The sequence below is a fragment of the Athene cunicularia genome (genome assembly GCF_003259725.1).
Source record: "Athene cunicularia isolate RWA chromosome 1 unlocalized genomic scaffold, athCun1 chr1_part1, whole genome shotgun sequence".
NCBI lineage: Eukaryota > Metazoa > Chordata > Aves > Strigiformes > Strigidae > Athene > Athene cunicularia.
This window is the reverse complement of record NW_020799091.1, coordinates 77356561-77372142: the sequence shown is the minus strand read 5'-3', so window position 1 is coordinate 77372142 and position 15582 is coordinate 77356561. Positions and strand designations below refer to the sequence as shown.

At 37.3% G+C, this 15582-nt stretch overlaps 1 protein-coding gene across 1 annotated transcript in view; it reads right to left on the bottom strand.

Annotated features, from left to right (window-relative positions):
* TBL1X (transducin beta like 1 X-linked) overlaps positions 1–15582 on the bottom strand; it is a 142102-nt gene that overhangs the window by 78695 nt on the left and 47825 nt on the right. The window contains exon 2 of the mRNA XM_026841085.1: positions 14387–14494. The gene's annotated coding sequence lies outside the window, so the exon portion shown is untranslated. The remainder of the gene's footprint in view (positions 1–14386; positions 14495–15582) is intronic.

Sequence of the window (15582 nt, the reverse complement as noted above, 5' to 3'; positions counted from 1 at the left end):
AAAATAAAAGCAGAAGCACTTTCTTAGTGGAAGAGAATGAAGTGCTAAAAGTATAACCCATTTTTCAGCAACTGCAGAACACACATCCTTGTCTTTTTTGCTCCCCTTGTTTCATCACAGATATTAGTAGCTATTTTTTAACCACTGCACAATATGGCAAGTCCCTCTGACAGGAGATGCAAAGGCAAAGCCTCTTTCCCAAAGAACTTGCAGTTAAAGCTCTTGACTAAAGCCACTGGAGATATTAAAGGATGAGACTTTACGGTTCTCAAGTGAAGCAGGCACATGACAGTGATCCTGCAGTACTTACAGAACCTCAAAACTTGCAGGTCTAAGGGAGGCACAGATTATGAGGAAGAAAAGGAGGGATGCAAGGGTCTACATGTAAGCACACAAAAAAATGGGACTTCTCCACTTTCTCATCTTGTTTTTTCTTATACACCTCCCATGACTATTTTTGTCTTTTATCGTTTCTTTGTTATGCTTTTAGAATTTCCCTATTTTCCCTCAGGGTTTGGGGTATTCAGAATGAAGGTTATCTTTATGCTGGGGTGGCTGAAACTGTGCAGTTTTCTATCTCCAAGACACAGTTGACTAAACTTGGCAACATTTACAGTATCTGCTGAAATCAACACCTGACTTACTCTATACCAAGTAGCATTAATTAGATAACCGACATTAAAAAAAAAAAAAAAAAAAGATCGCTGTCATCTGCCTTGTTTTGATATCAGTCACTTTTTACTGCTACCATTAAAAGAGTGAATGGTTAAATCTGGAGAAATTTGTAGCAGAGAAAATATACAAAAATTCAAACTCAATTGTGCCTGGTTATGTAGGCAGTAGAAGATCTGAAGCTAAAAGTAGTGGGTAGAATCACAGGATCATGCAATCATTTAGGTTGGAAAAGACCTTTAAGATCATCAAGTCCAGCTGCACGATAATTGTATTCATATGCTCTGCAATGTCTTCTTTACTGAAACCCCTATGAATGCCTGACAGTCGAGAGTAGAAAGCTGGGGTGTTCTAGCTGCCACCAATGGGTGACCCCAGGAGGCTGCAGGCCACTGACAGAGTGGGCATCTCCACTGCAGGGAGCTCAGCCATGGTCGGGAAGATTGTGGCCCTGCTGATGACACTTTGCACTTCTTGCTATATGGCCATTTGAACAAACAGCATTACGGACTTGGGATTTTATGCTGCTTTTCAGGATACTATTCCCATAATCAATGGGAATAAAATTGACTTTGGGAAGCCAAAAGCCAACCTGCAGTGTTTTTTTGTCCTGCACATCACTGCCAATAAGATGATGTCTCAAAGTGAAATTAGCTCAGATCTTTAGGGGCAATACCTCATACCTCTTTTTGCAGCGTTGTTGCCATAGATAGATATGAACAGCTGTATCTGACCAAAACTTATTCAACCATTCAACTGTTGCACAGGGAGGACAAGTTACACCTGACTATCTTTCATCAGCATGGACTCTGGCTAATTGTCAAAAAGGCAGTAAACGCTCACTTGTTACTGTGTGCAACAGCACCAGTTCTCAGTATTTTGTGAAGATACTCATATATTAAAGATACCCAAGCAACAAGTTATGCTGTTACTTTCCAGAATCTTCACAGAAGATTAGAAGACATAATTTAGCCTTTAACATAATCAAATACCCTTAAACACAAGGGGATTAACAATTTCTTTCAGTAGGTTCAACATTCAATTCAAACATTTCAAAAGCTGGTGTACCATTAAACACAGGACACAGAAATTAAGTTTTTCAATTGTTGCCCTGTTCCAAATCTTTACATATTTGGAAATACTTCAACCGTTCTGCCAGTTTCAAGAGGTAAATCACTTCAGTTGTTTAAACTGACTTGGAAAAAAATGCACCCTGTTATCCCTTCCCCAAGCCTTGGGGTTCTGCAAAATCTAGGCACATCTGCACTGCATACAGCAAGCAACCATATCATTTTACCTCCATTTCAGCTTGGTGGGCCTAATTTAAGTAGTGGTTTACTAATTAAATGAAAAAGCATTAAAAATGCCTGCAAAGCCAATCAGAAATCAAGTCCCAGTGGCTATTTTGCCTTCAATGGGCTAATTTCCTTAGTTGCCAGATCAAAGGAATTGCAGATGGCACAGATGCAAACAGATGAATTCAAACTTGGGGATTATAGACAATCAAATGTCGCCAATGAGCAAACCAAAACCAGCAATTATAGCTTTTATAAAATGCATAGGAAGTAAGAGTTTCATAAGAATTCTACTGATAGCCCAGTTTGTTCTTGCTCCCAGGTCTGTTTACTTAACATTTACTGTACTGATCAGGTATAATACAAATGGGGATGGGGGAGCATAACATCGACTGGTTTTATTCCAATACTGGACTGAAAAGCCTATTAATTATGTGAGATTACACACTATCCACAAGGAAATCACTGTTGTTTTCAACTGTTAAATTGAAATTACTAGGAAAAAAAAAGTCACCGTGCTTTTAAAGCAGTGACCAAATAACTTTTTATACGTTGTCTACGATCCAGAAGGAAAGGAGGTAATTTCTAAGGGCAGAATGTTAGTTTTTATGTGCTATATCAGTTAAAAACTCCACATGTAACAAAAAGCTATTCTGCATTGTTCAAAACAAAACTAAAAGTGACTAAATTAGTAGAACTGTCGAGATTACAAGACACAGTACACAATAAATTGTCACTGGTTTTAGGGTTTTTTATGCCTAGTCTTTAGGCTCAGATAATACAAAATACAACAGTAGGAAAATGTGATCACAGATGCATGAATTTATCTGTTTTATCAGTTCAGTTCTAGTTTAAAGCAGTTTAAATGAGCTTTCATAATGAAAGGCGACGGGACCAGATCAAATGGTGCAAGTGATTTGATTAGCTCCACGCTAACCATCACGGGTAGATTTAATTTAGAACAGAGTGATCACGTCTGACTTGGTAAACAGCTCAGCATCTGCCTTCCAATGTAACACCTTCATCAGAGAGAGATTAGTATCTGCTGTGTTTGCAAAGCTTTTAGCTGAATCCCCCATTTCAAGTTTCTGGTATCTTCTCAAGACAAACAACTACAATAAAGAGAAGGATGCAAGTTTCTAAACCTTCAAGAAACCACTTGATGAATAAAATCTGCTGTGCAAACTCTCTCTAAATCTACTGAAAAGCATAATTAAAATTATGTAAACAAGCCCTGGGGCTGAATGTAGAAGTCCAGTAGAGCAACTGGACAATGCCACATCAAAACCCATCTACTTAAAAGACTTCATCAACGTATCAACTCTAGTAGTAACGCACATGACACAGTATTGGAAATTTTATTTCCTCCGTCCCTGTAAGAACAAGGCCACTCCTATTTTGTTCTCTCTTTCAAAGGGACATATAATTCTTCCACTGCATAGCAACAACAGTTTAAATCAATACAAATGCAATCTCATTTGTCTTCAATATAGTTGTGTTAAAATTTTAGGAACACAAAACATAATATAATGATGCAGACCATCACCTAGCAATGAGTTCTTAATACTCGTTCTCCTGTGAAATCCTAAACCAAAACAGACTTAAGAGTCAAGAGAATGACATATGCAAAGAGGCCAGACTTCAGAAAACCTCTTTACTCCCTGCACTGTATGCAAGGTGAGAGAAGTCACTGATTAAAGGACAGGGGATCACAGTAAGAAGAGAGAGAGCTCGGAAACACATGGCACCATTAAAGCTTTGGGCAATGACTGAAATAAGCACTGCAAGAGAAATGGAAATTCAGTGTAACGAGATGTTGTAAATTCTGAAAACTTTGACATTGATGGAAAAGTTAATATAATGGAAGGAAAGATGGTAATGGGCAACAATAACAGACTTAATCTAACTCAGACACATACCAAGTTTTCCCTAACTTTTGGATTTTGGCCGCACTAGCTAGCCAAGCATCTATGGAGTGGAGAAACTCAGAGGATCCCTAGGTTCCAGGCTCCCAGCTGGGGTTGTCAGATCATAATTTCCTCCCCTTCACTCAACCTCCCTGAGCTAACTGCTTCTGCTGATCCCCTTCCTCATCCCTCAGAGCACAGTCTTCAGATTGATGTTACCATGGATAGCTTTGCTTCCCTGACTTTTGCTGCTCTGGCCTTGGGTTGATTTAAAATTGATACTGTATTTTTTTACTTTTTAAATGATCTTTGCATAATTATAGACATCTACTTATGGGGAAAATTTTCACTCTTTGAGCTTGCAAAGACTGTATATATTAACAGACTTCCAAAACATTATCTAATTAGGATGAATTAAAAATATTTGGGCTTACCCTTAAACAGATAATTTGCAATGATCTATCAGTATCTAGAGAGAAATCAAATGCATACATAAAAAGGAAAAAACAGTTTCTCCAGTTTACTACTAAATAGAGATTTATCAGCTCAGTTTGTTTAAAACAGAATCATCCCACTATGATTAATAGTCTGATATAAAGCAGAGTTGTTTAAAAGAAGGAAATGAAGAAAAATATGGGAATGATATGATATAATCTGGAAAGGTTTGAAGCAATGTTTTGGGAAGACATGGCTGGAATTGATCTCCTGGCATATCAGATACAAAGTTTAGCCTTAGTCATATTTTATCACAACTGAACTTTTGCCTCAAAAAATAAAGAATTTGAAAAAAAATAATGAAACTTGGCAGTGTAAAATGAGGTTATTGTGCTAGAACTTAAAGTAATATTTTTTAAAACATGGGATTAATTTACATTTGAGGTCAAAATTTGAAGAAAATTACTAAGCCTCAAACAACCAAAGATATTTAATATCTGTAATCATGGAATGGAATGACATAAGCAACAAGGAGACATGGTTTTGTTTAAGGCCAAATTACAATGTTTATTCAAAAAGGTGCACTACACCCTTCTTTTGTGCCAGTAAAAAGGATTATTGTTTTTGTATGATGATGCTCAATTTTTAATATAGAGGAAAAGACTCATCTCAATGTCAAAACGTATTCATGTCAAATCTTTTTTGGAACAAAGTTCATAACTTGAAAGCTCAAAGGAAAAATAAGCATATTTTCTGCATTTAATTTCTCTACAGACTTAAGAAGATATTCTAATATTAAGCAAGTCTTTAACATTGAACTTACACATAATAAGACAAGATGATTAACATGTTTAAAGTCCAGTTTGAATTATATGGGCTATATGATTCAATTCCTGTATAAAAGCCAGCAGCTACACTTGAATTACACTGAGATTTCTCCAAACTAATTTTGTTTTGCTATCAGCGTTGAGCAGAGACAGAAACAGCAGCAGCATCTTTAAGCCAAAATACCAGAAGCAGCATTTGACTGCTCAGGATGCATTTACATACTATTTTGAAGCCAATCCCTGCTACACCTTGATGTGGAACAGTATTTCTAAACCAGCAGTACAGAAACTGCTGTTAACCATTATGGTAGGAATACTTCTTAAGACAGATTGCTGTTTTTCTGGTCTTGTCAACTATACTTAATGGGCTATATTCTGAACACACGTTTCTAGATAAACCAGCTAGAATGTAAGTTTGCCTTAATGCCTTTTGCAATTGCATAAGGAAGAACTGGTTGGTAAAGGAAAAAGAACACTAAGAAGCTGCAAACTACTACCGTAAACAAACTGGAAGTTGATCTTTCACATACTATGTCTTTTTCATAATTGCCTGTAGACAAAAGTTATTAAATGTGTGATGTACTCTGTATGTATATAGTTAAAAGATCATAGACAATATATTGTGCAAATAGTTCAGCATAAAAGTAAAACTATTATTTCATTCTCAGGCCAGTTCAAGGTCCGTGTGGGAATAAGTTACATACTGTAGCTCATATATTAAGGGGGCTCTCAAACAGTAACCTAAATGGAAGCTTTAATTGTTGGTTTTGTGGTGGTTTTTTTTTTTTTCTTTTTTTTTTTTTTTTTTCCCCCCTAGTATCTTCCATGAACCTCAGGTTTTGCTTGGCCCTTTATATTTCAATGAAGAGAGAAAATGCCAGGCCAGAGTCTAGGACTCACTGGAATCAGTAAGAAAGGTGCCAGTGGCCTCAAACCAGCTATTACTGATAAGGACGAGTATAGATCACTACAGTACAAATTCTTCAAAACATGTTATCATTGCCTTTTTGTTTATGATGAATTCTCCGAGGCAGAGTGGCATTTTTTCTGTGTTGTGGAGAACCAAAAAAAATCTTATACTTTTAAAATTAGTTTTACAATGTTGGAATGTAATAATTCTTTAAACATACAAACTAACCCCCCCCCCTTTTTTTTTTTCCTCTTTTCTGTCAAGGAATGTAAAAATGATTAATAGGAATCATCATATCCAAAGACCTTCATTATGGGGGAAACTAAGTAGGGACTAAAGAGAAATTATTTTACATTTCCTTGATCAGAGATATACAATCATGCTATAGAATAAGGTTGCTACGATTGATTATTCTGTTTATTAGGACTGGAAGCAGGCTAGATAAAAGGGAAATTATTTTGTGCGTGCATCAACTGAACTAAGCTTATTTAAACTCATTGAAATTGACAATAAACACAATTCATATTACAGAGATTTGGAATGCTTGCTAATTAATGTTGTAGCTCACAGAGTAACCAATCAAGAAATTTTAGCCATCTCAGATGTAACAAAAATTACAGACTCACTTGGTTTTATTACAATGGATGCATTGTTTGGAAGACTGTCTTTCCTGTTCCTCATATATTTTCTGGGTAGGTAACAGACATCATAATAACCCAATCTCCTGAACAATTTATTAGGAGAAGACACAGCACTATACAAACCTGGGAAGCCATCTCATGTGTGAAGGTCTGAATGCAATATGATTATTGAAGAGGAATGGGCTTTGCCCAAGTCAACACAAAGAGTATTTTGAGACATACTGTATAAATGGTTGCTCCGATGTACAACCAGTGGTGCGGTGCACTGCAGCCATTTGCCTTGCTCCTTACTTGGAGTTTACTGTCCCTCACAGCTGAATCAGAGCAAAAGACTGTCTGATCTCTCCTTGCATTCTTTAAAGTTAGAACATCCTGGTACATTTTAACAGACTGCAGAATGAGCAGGCTGGAAGTGGACTTTGCGCTGAGTTGGTCAGGGACACACAAGTGTGCTGCTCTTTCAGTTCAGGTGTGGGCTTAAACAACCACAGCTTTTTCTGTGGTGATCATTCACTCTCCAACTATACCATTACAATAACAACTTTACTAAGACAGTGTAATCACATTTATGAAAGAAAAGCCTGGGCCAAGCTAATCCATTACAAAGCCAAGTGTGAACCCGTGACCTCAGTGTATAAGTAAAAATGTAGTATCAGTGTTGACATGCTTGTTAATTCAATTTTGATTAATTATACCTGAAATCTCAGCTGTCCACACCAAAGAACTACATCTTAACTCTACCTACTATAGATAAGTAAACTTCAGAGTAAAAAAAAAAAAAATTATTTTCACTTACAGCATTCAGAGTGAAGATTAGACAGTAAAATACCATGTGAAAATGCTCAGAGGCCACCTGAAGATGGAAATTCTTCTAAAATTAACTGATACTAATCTATATATTGGGCACAAATCTTCAGCATGTACTATCTATATAATAGCACAATTATTCCTAAATTATATTCATGTTCCATTTAATCAAAGCAGTTCAGGTAGGAACAGCTCATACAAATATGTAAATAGCAATACAGATCCTATATCTCCAAGGGTTAGTTTATAGTGAAACAACTTATTGAAAGAACAATTATATTACACGTTCTATTTCTGTGTGGGATGACTGCATGAGACTTTCAGCTATTTAGGAGTATATTTAACTAGACTGCCTGAAGCAATTCCACTTCTACAGCATGATATGATAAAAGAATTCAGTTTAAAACAAATGCTTCAGGTGAACCAACCTTTAAAAAACAGAAAATCCTACGCTTCTTCAGAGGAAAACGGACCTAATTCTGTTTGGGAAGCAGCAGATTTACTGCACACGTATAGTCCCTCATTACAGGTAGTTTGCAGAAGACACCGTGTCTCTGGAATGAGCTACACACGCAGTGTTAGCACAGTACATGTACAGGGACGTACCTGAGTCTTCCAAGAGTGCTGCAGCCTCACTGACCTGGACAAATTTCTGCAGTTCTGCCCAGACAGGTTAAGCAGACTTCAGGTGGATGAAGAAGACCATTTGCTTGCATGAAGTCTCTGCTGAGCAAACTCACAGGAGCAGTTTAGGGCAACACAGAGCTCTACCCTCACCTATCCTGTGGCAGGGTGGTGTGCATATGGAGGCATGCACCTTTTGTTTCATCCGGTGCTCCAGTAAACTAAATATACACTTACTAACGATTACAACAAAAATTGTCTTTCTCCACTTTGTGTAACTATTACTAGCACTTTCAAGTGACTGGCACGGTGAATGGGATATCCTAATGTGCTCTACAAAGCAAAGGACAGAGAATATAGGATTGTCACAGTCCAGTCCTAAAAGGTTGGAGTTATGCCTTAAATAATCACCAGCTTAGTTTAAAAATCAAAGGATGATGCATTTTACCATCTTATTTTGGAATGTGAACATCCTCAAGCCTCTCTTCACTGTCATGGAAAACCTTCCTTGAAACATTAGCTGTGTTAAAGAAAAAAGATTTAAAAACAAAAAAAGCTCAGTAATCTTATTCCACTAACAGTAGTTTGAAATGCTACCATATAAAAGGAAGGCTCAAAACAAGTATCTCAGAAGTTGACCATGACTGGAACAGTAGTTTCCTTGTCTCTCCAGCACAATGTAAAGGGATAAAAATTGCTACCTAATAGACAAATTCATGTTCTAGCTAGATATACTTCTGAAAGGTCAAAAAGCACTGATTAAATACTATTTAATGAATAAACCAGAGTTCAGTTAACTATGATTCACCGAGTAGCAAGAGAAGTATCACAGAATATAAAGATAAAACTCTGCTTTAGCCTTGAAACAGCTGCAAATTTAAAAAAAAATATTTATATGTTATTTTAAAATATGCCTATTTTAAGGAATATTATGACAACAGTTCACTATTTTTCAGTGAACTGACACAATGCCATGTGACTTTTAAAAATAACCACACACTGTGAATAACAAATGCTGAGTACTCAAAGGGAATAGTTTATGTGTAGGCCCACAGGTGTCATATTATTTGTTGACAATACTTGAAAAACAATTTTAGAAATCAAAATCAATATAGAGCTTATTAACTGAACCCAAGAATTATAGTATAAAGGATATTATTTAAAAGTAGTTTGATTTTTCTAGTTCATAAATCTAACTGACCAACAACATGATTTGGTGGGATCTAGTGTCAACAGGATCTATTGTTAGCATACAGACAGCTTCTTGATTTGCCTGTGCAATACCATTGATAATGTTCTAAATAAATTAAACCATTAAAAATCACTGATTGTAAAAGAATTATAAAATTGTTAAGGAACAAGCATGTGCAAGTGTATTGTAATACTTTTCAAACTCATGCATTTGCAAGCCAACTCTTTGATGATAGTTTCTTTTACTTTCCTTATGTAAAATGCAATGTTGTTCTTTTGTAAAACAAAGACATTTCATCAAGATCAACCATCTTAATGCTGACCTATATATAATGAAAACTTTCTTCTCAATGACATCAAATGAATGCTTCTGAAATGTTTCTGAAAAATACTATTCGGTATTTTTAAAAAAATAATATTGAACATTTTCTCATGTTAATCTGCGCTGTGCACTTTTACTGAAAATAGTCACAACTTGCACTATCACATTTCATTTGTGACATTCTCAAAACGCACCCATCCCAAGCTCCTTGAACAACAGAAACCTGTTCAGCATATCAGCTATTATGTTTGAAATATCTTTCACTTAAGATTCTATCCATCTTGTTCTTAAATTCAAAGCAACTAATTCATACAATTAACATCAATCTAGTAAAGGGTGATCTCTTTCGTCCTAGGTATCATGTGCATACTTCTACCATTTCTAACTGAACTCCCTGAACTCTTCATGTTTCCACATCTAATTTTGCTTCATCTCTGTTTCATCTTGCTTTTTACACTCTAAGGTCTTCTAGTCAAGATACTATAACTCCCTATGCATTCATACAACATAGCACACATGATCTTGATATAGTCAGCCCCGTGTAATTGTTACCCCCATCTTATCAATAATAAACAATGATCACAGTAAGAATGCATGGGACAAAATTATCATGACCATATTTTATTAAAACGTATTTTTATTAGTCTTGATAGCAGTTCTGGCCATCATTTTCAAAAGCCACTAGTAACTTAGAGAAATAATTTTGGTGCCTACCTAACCTAGTAGAAAATACAAAAGTGGTCTGACACTCATCATGTGAAAATTGTTGCCCTAGCTGGGGCAACTAAACTAGTAAAACACAGGACTGAATAAATTTCTGCGGTCCATTCCCAGGCACAACGGAAGACCCACTAAAAATGTGAAATGCCAAAATTTTTCTCTGCTTTTAGGTTTCTTCTGACTGGTGCAGCTAAGTGATTGATACAGAACTGCCTGAGCAGATTTGCACCCCTGCTCCTAAAAACTTTCCAAAATCCAACAAGGAGTTTCTTCAACTTTATGTCAGGAAGTTACACGAAATTTTTCTAGAGCTCTTTCTTCAAAATCTGACATTTTCTACCTGTATTGGCTCTGTCTTCAACCTAGATTAGTTGGAGACATTCCTTCATGGAGAGAAAAGTCCCAGTGTTACTATGAGATGGTTAAGTGCTAAAGCATGTACTGTCACCTACCATTACAAAATCTCTGGCTAGCATTAAGACCAGCTGCATGTTTCAGAAGCAAGATGTGAAAAAAATTCTGGAGATCTGCCTGATCTTCAGTGCAAAAGAGGGTAAAAAGATTGATGATCAATTATTGTCTGTGTATCTGGTGAAAGGTTCTGGCCTTTGGAACAGCAATTCACACCCACAGCAAGAGGGAGCCCTATTTAGGGAATATATATTTCATCTCACCGACATGTGATTACTCGCTTTGGATAAGGACAACCTAAGGCAGGCAAAAAGCTTCTCAAGTGAACTGGGAGGTGTTACAGAAACAGATGCAATGTAAGTGTAACCCTAGATATGGACACCTGAGTGGAGAGAAGAATCAGAGGACAAGGAAACATGCAAAAGAGGCCATAAGTCTGGTTTAGCAGGAGATGTTTTGTGTAGTTGCTACCACTTTAAACTGTTGAGGAGATCTCCAGTATTAATACATTAAAATCAATACTTCTAACTTTTCAAGAAAAGAGAGCCAGAGAAAAAGAAACAGAAGATTTTCCTCTACATTATTGGCACCGTTATCTCTCAGAATTACTGATAAGCTAGGGGGACAAGATTTTGAATTCATACAGATAATATACTAGCAGATCCCAGGAGGATATACTGTTTGTAGTATGGATAAAGCAAACCAAATCATATCAGAAAACTGGATGATCTGCTCCTTAAGTACGCATTTGTAAAACATGAAAACAACTACGAAGGACGTCCATCTGAGGGATGTAAGCCAGAAATGCCATGCAGTCAGTAGTAATGCATCAGATGCTTCCAAATTTTATTCCTAGGATACTACAAATATCAAAAGCATAATTAGACTCTGAGCCTGCACATTTAATATGTAAAATTTACTTAATTACAGCATGGAAGTTCATTGTCCCAGTAAACTAGAGGAATATTTTGCATTTGGGTGAAAGTACAGAGACAAAAATGTGGAAGGATTCTTCCTACCCCACTGCCACCAGGGACCAAAGGCCACTATTAAATAGTCAAAAAAAGGCAACCTGTGGCAAAATAATCACACTCTAATTCTGGGTTAAGAGTGTAATTATATTGAAAATTACATTACATGTGTACATTATATTACATTACTCATTAAAAAAACAGAACTCAGCTAGAGATTAATGCAAATAGGAAATTTTGGGCTAAAGAAATCAGACAAGAAAGCAGAGGGCCTCCAACTTCTGATTCATGTTTTAAAAGAATACAAACACGCTATGCAAAAAACCCCAAACAACAACATGTATTTTCTTCTCCATAAGTAGAAAAAAAAGAGCAGTTTTACAGATGAGGCCATTAGTAACCAAAATGAATGTTAAAAGACAACTTTAAATTAGCACACCCAGATAATTTGTGCCTTAGAGTCCTAAAAGTGTTTGTGAGAGTATCATTTCAATGATGCTAATTTTCAATACATTTTGGAACACCAGATAAATTCAGTAAGACTGCTAGCATCTTCTGCCAATATTTGAAGATGGTAAGCGGTATGATCTCAGTAAGTTTAGAACTCTAAATCATTATTAATCTCAGGCAAAACAACCAGTAAACACATAAAGGATAAATTCACTGGGAAATAACAAGAATAAAACTGATACCAGTCAATTCTATTTTATAGAAACTTGGTCAGTAAAACAGCAAGTTTGATTTAATTATCTGATAAAGTTACAAACTGTGGTCAATAGAAGTTACTCCATAAATGAAACAGGCAGACTTTTGAACAGCATTTAGCTTACAGTCACACAACATTCCAAGTAAGCAATTATTATCAGTATCATCAAATGTGATTAAGATATAGATATATAATAATAGCTATTAACAGGAAATAATAATTGAAGAAGAGTGCACTACATTACTCCAATAAAATCATGCAGTACTAGCTCAACATTATCTAAGAGTATCATCAATGATACAAAAGTAAATATTGTTGATAGCGGTTGTGGCAGAAAAAATGTCAGACTGGTTAATAAAGGTAGCTGAGTGATTACTCAGAGTAATATGGATTGCTCTGTACAATGGGGATGGTATATTACAGCCAAGTGAGCTTATGCAGCAAGAAAGAAAGGAAGAATGCAGGTGTGGTGGTTTCACCTTGGCTAAATGCCAGGTACCCACCAAGTCACTCTATCACTTACCCCCCTTTCCCCCTTTTTTCTCAACAAGGCAAAGAGAGGAAAGAAAATAAGATAGAAAAACCCACCAACCCTTATGGGTAAAACAAAAGCAGTTTTAATATAAGCAAAGCGCAGCAAAGGTCCCTGTGCAGAAGAAAAAAAAAAAGGGAGAAAAGGGAACAGATTTATTCTCTCCTTCCCATGAAGAGGCGATGTCGGCCCTTCTCAGGAGCAGGGCTCCCATACGCGTAGTGGTTGCCTTGGAGGACCAAGGGTGACCCCCCCCTCCCCCTTTCTCCTTTCTCCCAGCTTTATACTGAGCAGACGTCACATGGTCTGGAATATTCCTTTGGTCAGTTGGGGTCAGCTGTCCTGGCTGTGTCCCCTCCCAAGATCTTGCCCACCTTGTCCCACTGGGGGAAATGTAGGAAAGAGCCTTGGTGCTGTGTAAGCACTGCTCAGCAGTAGCCACAACGCCAGGGTGCTATCAACACCCTGCCAGCTCCCAGCATAAAACACAGCCCCGTGAGAGCTGCTGTAGGGGAAAACTAATTCCGGCTCAGCCAGACCCAATCCAGCAGGCAATACCCAGAAAACAGTGCACAGAAACCAAGGACTTACAAAATAAATACAATCTTCACAGTACAGAAACCATTCACTACAAATGCCAGTAAAACCTTCTGACAAAAAGGAGCTATAAACCCCCCACACTTTAAGTGCCTAAGACCAGAGATACTACTTCTGTTCACAGCATTAGTGATACTGGAATAGCAAATACAGCTGTAGAGCTCCTGCACTGTTTTTCCAGTATGACAAAGATCTGGGTTTTTCTTGATGTTTTCTCCATAATTCACAGAAAAGGGGAAGAATTCTGTACCTCCTTAAGATGTTAACCAGAATGCCCCACATGCTGTTATTAGTACAGTGAGGGATTTAGAAAGTTGTGTGAAAAGAGCACCGCAAAAATTTTAAAAGGCTGCAGATTACCAATCAATGTTATATGAACACAGGAATAGTCTCTGGTCCATTCCGGGAAGGTAAGAGAGCTCAGGCCTTAACGTTAGTCACTGGGCAGTACTGACAGCAGTGTAGGTACGCTGGCAAGACAGATCTTACCACTGATGTGTTTTGGAGTTATTTCATACCATAACAATTACTGAACAGGAAAGCCACTTCAAGAATTGTACAGTACTTCTTTGCTTTGCTACACTGTGGCTCTTCAATCTGTAGCTTAAAAAACAACCCTGAATAAATGTAGACTTTTTGTCAGACGTCTCTATCTGAGACAGCTGGACTGCCGTAGCCTTAAATGACAGCACCGGTATATGTATATGCATAGGAACTAACTGCATGCGTGACTTAAGCAGGGAAAAACCTGAAAGACAGTTGGAGAGGAAACTGCATACCCAAGATAAGCTCTTGTTTGGTGATTACTTTTGGCTTACCTGGTCGTGAGACCCTTGAGCTGCTGAATGCTGCTCCTCGCAGGCTGCTGTCAAGAGTCTGGGGGTTTGAGTTACCATGGAGATCACCGCATCTGACAGCTGAGAGGGCTGCAATGAGAGACAGAGGTACCAGTCAAGCTAGTTTCCATCACCTCATCAAAATACAAGCACTTGACTCCTTTTGCTTTTGACATTTGTCAAGGTACTAGCTCCCAAGTTAGAGGCTCTGGCAGAACCGTAAGGGGAAAAAAAACCAACACCCATCACAGAAGGAATTAGAGAGGCAAGGGCAATCCCCAGCCACGCACATCACTCGAGTGCTTTGCAAAGCTGTGCACTTTTTCAGGAACCTGGAAGAATCCTAATACACCCTGAGCTTCGTTCAACAATTTTCAGCCTCTTTGGTCAAGTATAACATCAGCAAGCAATTCATCCAGAACTGCTGCTGAGCACAGGACTAAAACGCCAGCACGATGCCTCGAACAGCAGGGGGGACACACAGAAGTGCTCCCTGAGAAAGCTTCCAGTGGGAACTGATTGAGCGTCACTTCTGTGCAAAAAGAAGTAAGTAGGCCAAAGAAATTACCTTCCTGTATGTTTTGGGGGGAAGTCTAAAGGAAAGCATCTATGAAAATCAAACATGAAAGATAGCCTGACATTCTTCTGCAGTAATAAACCTATTTGCAGACTTTTCCATGCCTGCCATCGAGCATGATGAATAAAGCCTTTTTTCCTATTTCCTCTGCCATTCAACCGCCATGTATCTTGACTAGTTTCCTACTGCTGTATTTCAGGCCTTAAGTCTTATGCTCAGTTTTTGTCTATATAATCTAATAATTAAATGCTGTAAAGAGAAATGAGATACTCATTGGAGACTTTTAAAATTAATTATACTCCTCCACTCAAATGTCTAATAGCTTTTAAAACTATACATTAAGGATCATTTTATGATATAATCAATTTAATAAATAACATATTTAAACACACCATCACGAGAAGCTTTCATAAATCCAGCTCTAATTCTCAATCTGCAGTACTACATGTTCTCATTTACATCACTGTGAGACAAGTACACCATCTAACCAAATACAACTAGTCACCCGAGAAAGAGTTATACCTATTCTAATCAGAGGTGAATGACTATACAAAGGAGAAGAAATTACTATTTAAGCATCACAAAGTATTAACAACAGATC